The sequence below is a fragment of the Antechinus flavipes genome, chromosome 1 (assembly GCF_016432865.1).
Source record: "Antechinus flavipes isolate AdamAnt ecotype Samford, QLD, Australia chromosome 1, AdamAnt_v2, whole genome shotgun sequence".
NCBI lineage: Eukaryota > Metazoa > Chordata > Mammalia > Dasyuromorphia > Dasyuridae > Antechinus > Antechinus flavipes.
Window position 1 is genome coordinate 528,158,317 of NC_067398.1, and position 9,707 is coordinate 528,168,023.

The 9,707-nt window shown below is 35.6% G+C and overlaps 1 pseudogene; it reads right to left on the reverse strand.

Moving 5' to 3' along the window:
* Positions 1-2,744: 2,744 nt before the first annotated feature.
* On the reverse strand, positions 2,745-3,248 carry LOC127547136 (ORM1-like protein 3; annotated as a pseudogene).
* Between the last annotated feature and the right edge of the window lie 6,459 nt (positions 3,249-9,707).

Here is a 9,707-nt window from a genome sequence, read left to right on the forward strand (position 1 = left end):
TCTTGTCCACATTGGTTTTGTTTGTACAAAAACTTTTTAACTTAATATAATAAGAATTATCAATTTTGCATTCAATAATATACTCCAGTTCTCTTTGATCATATATTCCTTCCTTCTCCACAGATCTGAGAGGTAAACTATCCTTTGGTCTTCTAATTTGCTTGTAATGTCACTCTTTGTGTAAATAATGAACCCAAATCAACTTTATCTTGGTGTGTGATGTTAATTTTGGGTCAGTGTCTTGTTTCTGCCATACTAATTTCCATTTTTCCTAACAGGTTTTCATCCAGCAGTGAATTCTTATCCAAAAGCTGGCATCTTTGTGTTTGTCAAACATTATATTACTATAGTCATTGACTATTTTGTCCTGTGAATCTGATCTATTCCACTGATTGACTACTCTATTTCTTAGCCAGTATTAAGTTGTTTTGATGACTACTGCTGTTAATATAGTTTTAGTTCTGGTACAGCTAGAACACTTTCATTTGCTTTTTTTTTTTTTTTTTTTTTCATTAATTCCTTTGAAATCCTTGACCTTTTATTCTTCCAGATGAACTTCCTTATTATTTTTTCTAGCTCTGTAAAATGATTTCTCAGGAGTTTTATTGATATAGCACTGAATAAGTAGATAAATTTAGGGAGTATTGTCATTTTTATTATATTAGGTATGCCTGCCCATGAGTACCAGCTATTTTTTCAATTGATTAAATCTCACTTTGTTTGTGTGGAAAGTGTTTTGTAGTTGTGTTTTTATAGTTCCTGACTTTGCCTTACCAGGTAGACTCCCAAATATTTTATATTATCTACAATTCTTTTAAATGGAAGCCCTCTCTCTTCTTTTTTGTAAAGGAGTGAAACTCCAAAAAGGCATACTTGGATCAGACAACTGAGCACATAAGACTAATTACCTATTTGATATGAGACAATGACTCTATTAGCATATGTTTGGAAAAATGGCTCTTCTCACCATTGGTGCTGGCTCAATGTTTGATGTTAAGATGATCATAAGCAAGAATTAAAGGGTCCAGTGAGTGAGGCGAGACTTCACTTGGCAGTAGGAAGAGGAAGACAAAGTTGGAGAATCTGGACTCCATATCTGAGAAGAGATCTTGGGCTAAACTCCTGGCAGTTTGCCTACTTCTCCCCCTAAAGACCAAGGACTTTTATTTTTCCTGATTCTGGCTCGTCCCGAAACCTCCAGGGAGCTAGCTCAGACTTAACACTTTTTGAGAGGAACACTGTATTTTATTTGCTTCTTTCAGAATACTGTACAAAGACAGAGAAAAAAAATCTATTCACACTATCTTAGAAAAGTTTTTGAGCTGAAAGTTCTCTATAATACATAGGATGAGGGTTGTGAGGGAGGGGAAAAAAAGACAGAGAATAAGGCATAGTGACCATCCCTCTTCCTTCACACTTTCTGGAGGGACTTCCACTTCATCCCTTCCTGAGCCTCATCTCTTTACTTTTCTCAATGGCCTAGCTACCAGGAAGAGAATCTTTAGGGTAGTAGGCCATGCCCATGCAAAGAGTGCCAGCTCCAAATGATGCCCTCAAGAGCAGGAAAAATAAAGTGCTAATCAATCCACACTAACAAAGTTCCACACCTATCCCTGCACTCTGTGAGTCCACAAGGATCTTGGTTCCAGCTAAATGATGCTAGCAGGAAGGGAAGAGAAAGGGAGGCTGACTGAGGGGAAGACTTCAAATAAGATTCAGAGGCCAAGCTAGGGGCCTCTCTCCTTACCCCACTTAATTCCAAAGGCAATTGTATTTCATGTTAGGGCAGAGTGGCTTCTGTGGGATCCCCATCCCTTATGACCCACATCAATAGATGTCTATACCAGTCCTGCTGAGGACTCACCAGTCCCTCTTCAAAACATTATGGCCCCAAACACCAATTTGAGTTCTCTGTGCCTTCTCCCTTAGAAACTGGTCCAAAAACCAAGAAAATGAGCCTCTATCTGAAACTTTCTCCTTTTAGCTCACCTCCAGGATCACCATCCTGACCTCCTTTACCCTCCCTGGACACACACAGATCCCAGCCCCAGCCTAGGCTAAACCCCAGCTTTTGGGAGACTAAGCTACCCCTGATTCTTTCCTCACTCACATAGTACCTTCTCTACTCCTGAATGCCTAACTACCTTTTCCTTGATCTTTTGTATGCCTAATGGACTTGACTTGGGGGTCTAGACAGACATTGTTTTGCCCTGAAAGGTTGAATTGCACACATTGAGTCATACTGTTTCTTTTTCTCTTTCTCTTTGCTCTCTCTCACATACACACACATTCTCTTTCTCACAAAGATTCTCATTTTCTTTTTGAGAGTCAACTAAGAGAATTGATAAAGTGAAATATAATCTAGAGGCTTTGCCTTTCCCTTTGCCCCCTGCCTGGCGGGTAGGATGGGTTAAAATGCATTGTCCAGAGTTACAGTGAATGATGTGTTTCCCAAAATCCTCTGTCCCTCGTCAGCCCAAGTAGGTGGACTCACTGAAGTACCACACATCCCTCTCACATTTACTATTTATCCAAATTGGGAAAATCAAAAAGGGAACAAAGCCATTGAGAGAGGAGGGGCAATGGGGGAGAACCTCCTTCTCTAACCCCATTAAAGGCTGCTCTGTCTTCACTACAGAGGGGAAGGTAGGAGAAGGAAGAGGAAGGAAGAGCTTTAACTAGTCCCATAAGCTCAACACCAGTTTCTGGAGACATGCATGGAATCTCCCTTCATCTTCATTTCCTCAGATTCTTCTAGGGCAGGTCAAGGAGGGAGATGGGCCCTTAGTACTTATCAGTCCCCAAAATCTAGAGCCATGGAGCTGAAGCAGATTGGGGTTCAGCACACTCATCAGAGACATAGGTTGAGGATAAAGTGGAGTTGGTCATATTTTGTATAGAAGCTGTTTAGGAAATAAGGCACAATTGGTATAATGCTCAGGAACTTACTGGAGGCCATGGATTGTACACCACAGTTCATTTGTCCCCAGTGAGTTAGCAACTGTGCCTTCCCCTGATCAATATGTAGTAAAAAATTCCCTTTTATTGTATGTAGAAAGATGTATATGCCCATGTTGTGGATGAGGTTGGTGAGGGTCCAGGATGCTGACAAAAGGAATACTGAGCAGCACAACATGGAGGAGTCCAATGGCCAGCACCTATGAGAGCCAGATGCCTTAACTGTTCATCACACTTGTATTGGGGTTAATCTCACTGTGTGCTGTGCCCACATTCATCTTGCTGCCTCTGGGGCCATTGCTCTCACCACTCAGGGCCAGAAGGTCAAAGAGACCAGGGCGTGGGCTAGAAGTAGCTGAGGTCTATGTTTTCTTGGAAGAGTATTAACTACCAATGGCGACAGCCTGAAATTTCTCTTTGTGTCTCTTGCTGCTGGACTTTGTTGGTAATATGTAAAAATGCTGATGGAATTTATGTAGATTTATTTTGTATCCTGCAACTTTGCTAAAGTTGTGAATTGTCCCTAGTGACTTTTTAGTTGATTGTCTAGGATTCTCTAAGTATACCATCATGTCATCTGCAAAGATAATTTGGCTTCTGCATTAGCTATTCTAATTCTGCTGACTTCTGGTCCTGGGTGGCATGGCCAAATCCCTTATTATTGTAGAGCTCAAAGGCTCAATATTTGACTTTTGTATTTGCATTGGATGTCTCACAGCTATTCTGCTGATCCACTAGTTTGTCATTAGGAAACAGTAGCTCACACTGCTGTATTTTGGCTAAGAACCTTACAGCAGATTCCCTGAACAAGGGGATGCCATACAGCCTGAGTCTCTGTGTTGTGCCTGCACTTGGCCACCTCCCCTCCTTCATGCTGATTGAAACAGACTTTTTCTCAACTTTTTTAAAATATGGTCTGCCGAAAATGTGTTGCACTTAAAGTATTTCTAAATACCAGTTCGCAGGCTTGATTTGGTGTTGATCACCAAAGCTCACATAAAGGCATGTCTTCTCTCTGCCATCTTAGGTCCACTTTTGCTAAACATTTAAAGAACAATTAATCTCCATACTATATAAACTATTTGGAAAAATAGTTGAAGAAGCCCTGTTAATTTTTTGTGACAAAAAAATAGTATTGATACCTAAACCAAGAAGAATTGAAACAGAGAAAAAATTATAGACCAATATTCCTAGTAAATATTGATGCAAAAATTTAAATAAAATATTAGCAAAGAGATCTCAGAAATTTACCTCCAAGATAATATACCATGACTAATTGTGATTTATACCAAGAGTACAGGGCTGGTTCAACATCAGGAAAACTATCAGTACAATTGACCATATCAATAATAACACAAACAAATCACATTATTATTTTAAGAGATTCAGAAAAAAGCTTTTGACAAAATATAGCATCATTCCTATTAAAAACATTTTAAATCATTGTAATAAATGGAGTCTTCTTATAAGAATAATCATTTCTGTCACATTTGTTCTATCAGGGTAGGAGATCTACATTTTCATTATTTATTTATTCATTCATTCATTTGTTTATTTGTTTTTCTGGCTACAATGAAAACTGAACTCATAATTATCTCGTGCTTGAGTCAATGATCTCATGGATCTGATATCCAACTTAGATCTCCAGTTAAAAGATAAACTGGTTGATTATAACTTAAAATTGTATCCTACACACAGTGTATCATTGATAGCTTTCTGAAATCATAAATTTTAGTTTGTGGATTGCATAACAAAATCCATGCTTACTGAATCCTTTGCTTGCAAATGCAATAGTCTTTCTAATAACTATGCTTATCTCCTAAGTACTCTGATGGCATTATTGATTTCTTCATATTTACAAAAGTCATTAATGGTTCACATCTGAGGGAAATTGACCAAAATTGTTAAGAATTCTTTACATTTCTCATTCCAGCTGTCTCCACATAATTATAGGTTTTTGACCTTATCTCTTTTATTTTTAGGCCTTTCAACTTTAAAGTTCTTTTTAACCATATAACAACAAGTGCAATCATTGACAGACTTAGCAATGTGAATATAGTTTTACATAAATTTCTCTTCGTAATTATCAAAAATTATTAGTGTTTGGCTCTCAAAAATTCACTGGCTTTGATCTCTTTTATGTAAGTCTTTCATCATTAAGGATATAGAACAGGATTTGGGAAATACCCAGTTATTGAATTCCATTTTGCTGCCTGGATTACTCTGCCAGTACATGGAAGAGGTTGGATTTGGTCCCAGACAATGCTGACCAGGCAGAGATGTTTCCAGGTCTGGATGCACCAAAGCCACCTTCTTGCTGACACCCACAATTTCTTTAAGTAAGTCCAAACTTATTCTAATAATAACTCAATGTGGATCTTTCATTTTACACTGTCTGTAGAGATCTAACCCCCTGAATAAATTGCAGTTATGTGCTGCAAGTGTACTCAATAAAATTACTGGAATACACTTGTTTTTGGCATATACCATCCACTTCAGCAGGATATCTTGCCTCTTCAATTCATATTGCAACTGCTTTACCAAATCCTATGAACCTTGGTAAAAAAAAAAAAAAAAGATTCAGGAAATTTTTTTTGGGGGGGACAAAGATTAATCAGTTTGAGTTCTTAGATATCCACTACACTGAACTCAATTTCTACATTTTTATGTGTATCTCTGACTTTAACTTATGGCCGACTGCTGCTGAATTCTCTGCTTGAGTATACCTAGTATATTTTAACCCACCGTACCCACAATTCTGGCCAAATACAATGCAACTTTTTTATTTCCTCAGTTGTGTTTTTTTTTTTTTTTTTTTTTCCTTGAGGTGGACTACCTAAGCCTCTTGGTCAAAGCCTTTTTGTCTGTCTCATAGAAACAATTCTCAAGGATGGGCTACAATATATTATATTTGATTTGGGACACATATAGAAGGGATTCCTCTTTTTTCTTTGTTGCCTACAATGAAGGGAATTGCCTTGAGCTCTGATGGAATCACTTTTGTTGTTTTAACAAATTCTTTCTGTTCATACACAAATTTTCCTCTAGTTGTCAATTGAGTCTATCACTTCATAGAAACTGAGGAGTTAGTCATACATGCATTAGGAACACACTATAATGTGCAATGTTCCAGAGAATTTTAGTTAAGCTAATGTGGTCAGTGTTCTCCAGAGATATCACATCCATGACTCCCTTGAAGCAATTTCTCCAATTTTAGCATAAAGTCAAAAACCTTCTATTTTTAGGTATATAAGACCTTTATAAAGATATTGTCAGTTCTTTTAGTATAATAAGAAACTATGACATTGAAACATTGCATCTTTCACATGCATCCATTATCAAGAGGAGATCCAAAAATTTCTATGTTGCATTGTATATCTATATGAATGGAATATTAAATAGCTTTCAAGCAGGCCCATTAACATGTAGCTTCTTAAAGATGGTAGAAGGTGCAACTATTTCAAGCAGCTTACATACTGCAGTTACCATTTTTTAACTCCTATAGTAGAGAGTAATTGAAATTCTCCCAAAATATCCATAACTTATTATAAATTACAATTTCATATCTTTATTACCTCCCCAGTAAATGTCCATCAAGCCAAGGGTTGATAAAGATTAAGTGTTGCTATTATACTTATTTTTTAATAACTCAATCTTTTGAATTTGCTAATTGGTCAAATGCTTACATATGCATTACAATAAGAAGTCATCAATATCATAATAATGATATTTTAATGACATCTTAATATGTAGTAGTAATTTTAAAAATTAATTGGTTGGGCTTCAAGAAGATGACTTTCAAACTTTTTTTTTGCCCAGTCACAGCCTTGGAAGAAAAATACATGAAGAGAAAATTCTTCAAGGGATCCTTGCAATTGGATTTTTTGCTAAATACACTATTACATTGCAAAACAATCCATCTAGCATGTCTTCCCCAAAATGCAACCATAGGCTCAGATCTTATTTTGGATACTTTATAGATGTATTATATTAGACTAAATAATTTAAACTTTATGATCCTTAGTTTAATCATTGATAAAGTGAAAATGATACTATCTATCTTGTTTTCATTCATATTTATCTACTTTCTGTTCTTTATACATGACATTCTATCATCCTTCCTCTATGTTCTTACAAGGATATCCTTATGCATTCTTAATTCCTCTTTATGGAGTCTTTAGATTCCTTTAAAGCTCAGTTTAAGTGCTATCTTCTATATTAGGTTTTTCCTGCTGTCTCATGTGTTAAAGTCAACACATAATCCTAGCTTATTTTATATAATTTTTTTTATTTCTAAAAAAAATCTGTGTGCATTTAATTTTTCACAAAAGAATGAAAGCTGTTACAGGAGCAATCTGCCAGTGGCTCCTGGGGATTCACTCAGCAGACCAGCAGAATAGATCCCTTCATGTGAGAGGATGATAATGATACAAGGAGGCTGAGAGGCAGTTGTGTTCTCTGACCTCTCTCCTCTTCCATCTTGCCTCCAATTTATTTCATTCCCAATCCACAAGCAACATCTGTGTCAGTAAAGGCTGATTTGCAATTCCTTCAGGGTTGTTATGATTCACAACTGTGGGGGTTTTTGGAGAAATCAACCTGCCCCTTCACACTTAGGCATGGTTCTTAACAGAAAGCTTTAAAAAAAAAAAAACTTTTTAAAAGCCTTTTTCTTATGTTTAAATATTTGGATTTTATTTTTTATGCCCAATACCAGCATAGTGCTTTGCACATAAAAGATAATGTTTATTGATTTTCTTGTTGTGATATTTAAATGAAATAGTAAATATAAAATGCTTTGCCAATTTTAATGTGTAACATCACTCTATCTCCCAACTCTGGAAACTTTTACTGCTCTCTCTCCTGGCTGGAATGTTCTCTCTCCTAAATCTCGGCCATGTCCCAGATAAAATCTTTTCTTCTAAATTTCCAATTCATTCGTTTTTATATATATATTTCAACTAAGTATGTTAGTTATGTCTTCCGCATTCTATTGTCAGCTCATTTAGATCAAGGACTCTCTTTTGTCTTTTTTTTTTTTAATATCTCTAGGACTTAGCACATATGTGCTTGACAATTTTAGGTTCTTAATACCATGTTTATTGACTATTTCAGTTTCAGTTATTAATTCTATTAGGATTGCCATATTTTGATCTTATTGTTCATATATCTCCATTGAGGTTTCTCTTATTAAGTCAAACCAGATGACACCAAATTCAATGAGGAGATACTTTTGGACACAAAACAGTAAATAACAAAAAAATCAGGTACAGATGGTGATGGTTCTGGTTTCCATTTTGTAATTATTGCCATTCATTCTTTCAACAGGATCTTTTATGGAAACTAGTCTAACTCCTGATTGACCCCTTGGTCTTCTCAAAAGAGCAAAAAGGGAATATGTCTTATAACTCAGTCATGGCAGTAATTTAAGAACTTTGTAGTTCTTAATAGTAGAAGTAATCTATTTTAGAACTTGATGTTTACTTTTAGTTTTTTCTTCTATCTGACTACATATACTTGTTATTCTAAATTTGCCTTTTACAGCTAATTTCCCATATTTAATCTCAGTGATTCTCTTCTTAAATCTTTGAGAGTACATATGCTCTCATGGGAGATTTCCATGTTCTAAAATTTTCTTAAACTTTTCACCCTAGAAAGCTGCTGTCACCAAATACTTGATAACATTACTACATCCCCTACCATGTTTCAAAGAACATAATGATATTATTGTTGTTGCTGCTGATGATGATAAATTTTGTATAGTCTAGTATGTACTAGGCACTGTGTTAAGCACTATTTCCCAGAGAAGAAGGCTGTCAGTGAAGTTGTCTACATTGTTGGTGTTAAATGGAAATAAAAACTGTTCATAAATATCTTTGTGGGCATAATGAGTTAATAAATCACATATTAATATTATGCATGTCTTACTATGGTTTTTTATATTTTGTTAAATATTTCCCAGTTACATCTTAATTTGGTTCCAGTCATGCAAATACAAATACAATGGAGTATTGTGGACTACATGTGTATGCTGGCTGTATATTGACTCCTCTGTTATATATCTCAAAGAACTCTTTTGGGAATAAGTAAATGATATGAAGACACTGTAAACAACAATGATTAGCTAATGATTAATATTATCAATAATAAAATAATTAGAAATAGGATTAATATGAGATCTAGATAGAGATAAAAGTTTAGGGAGCAGATAGATGCTAGGAACTACAATGTAGTATTAAGATAGAATAAAGCAACGGAAATGATAATGGTCTAATATGGTCTAAAAGACTGCTGCCTGAATCTAGCCTTAATTTCCCAATGTGAATCAGTGAGTGATTTAAATACAACCCATAGAGGAAAAGTAATATCAGAAGGAAAGCCAAGGATGATGTCATTCTTACAAAATTGTAGCAATAGCAGCCACTAGAGTGATTTCACATTCATCATGCCTTTGGGACTGGCTCAGAAGCAAACAATGCATATTGAATGGGTTAGCAAAGATAACTGACAGTATGTTAACTAGAGGCAGACCAACCTACTTTTGTACTTGATAGGATGGATTATGCCATCTTGCTCAGAAAACTTTCTGTTTTCTTTCTCCTTTCTGTTACTTTAGCAAATAAGTTATTCTTTATACTTTTCATTTGACAGCATAGAGGTTGTTTGTTTGTTTTTTGTATATCACAATCTTTTTGACAAATCCTAGATGAAGTAAACCAATTGACTATGTTTTGAGAGTTGTAGTGGGA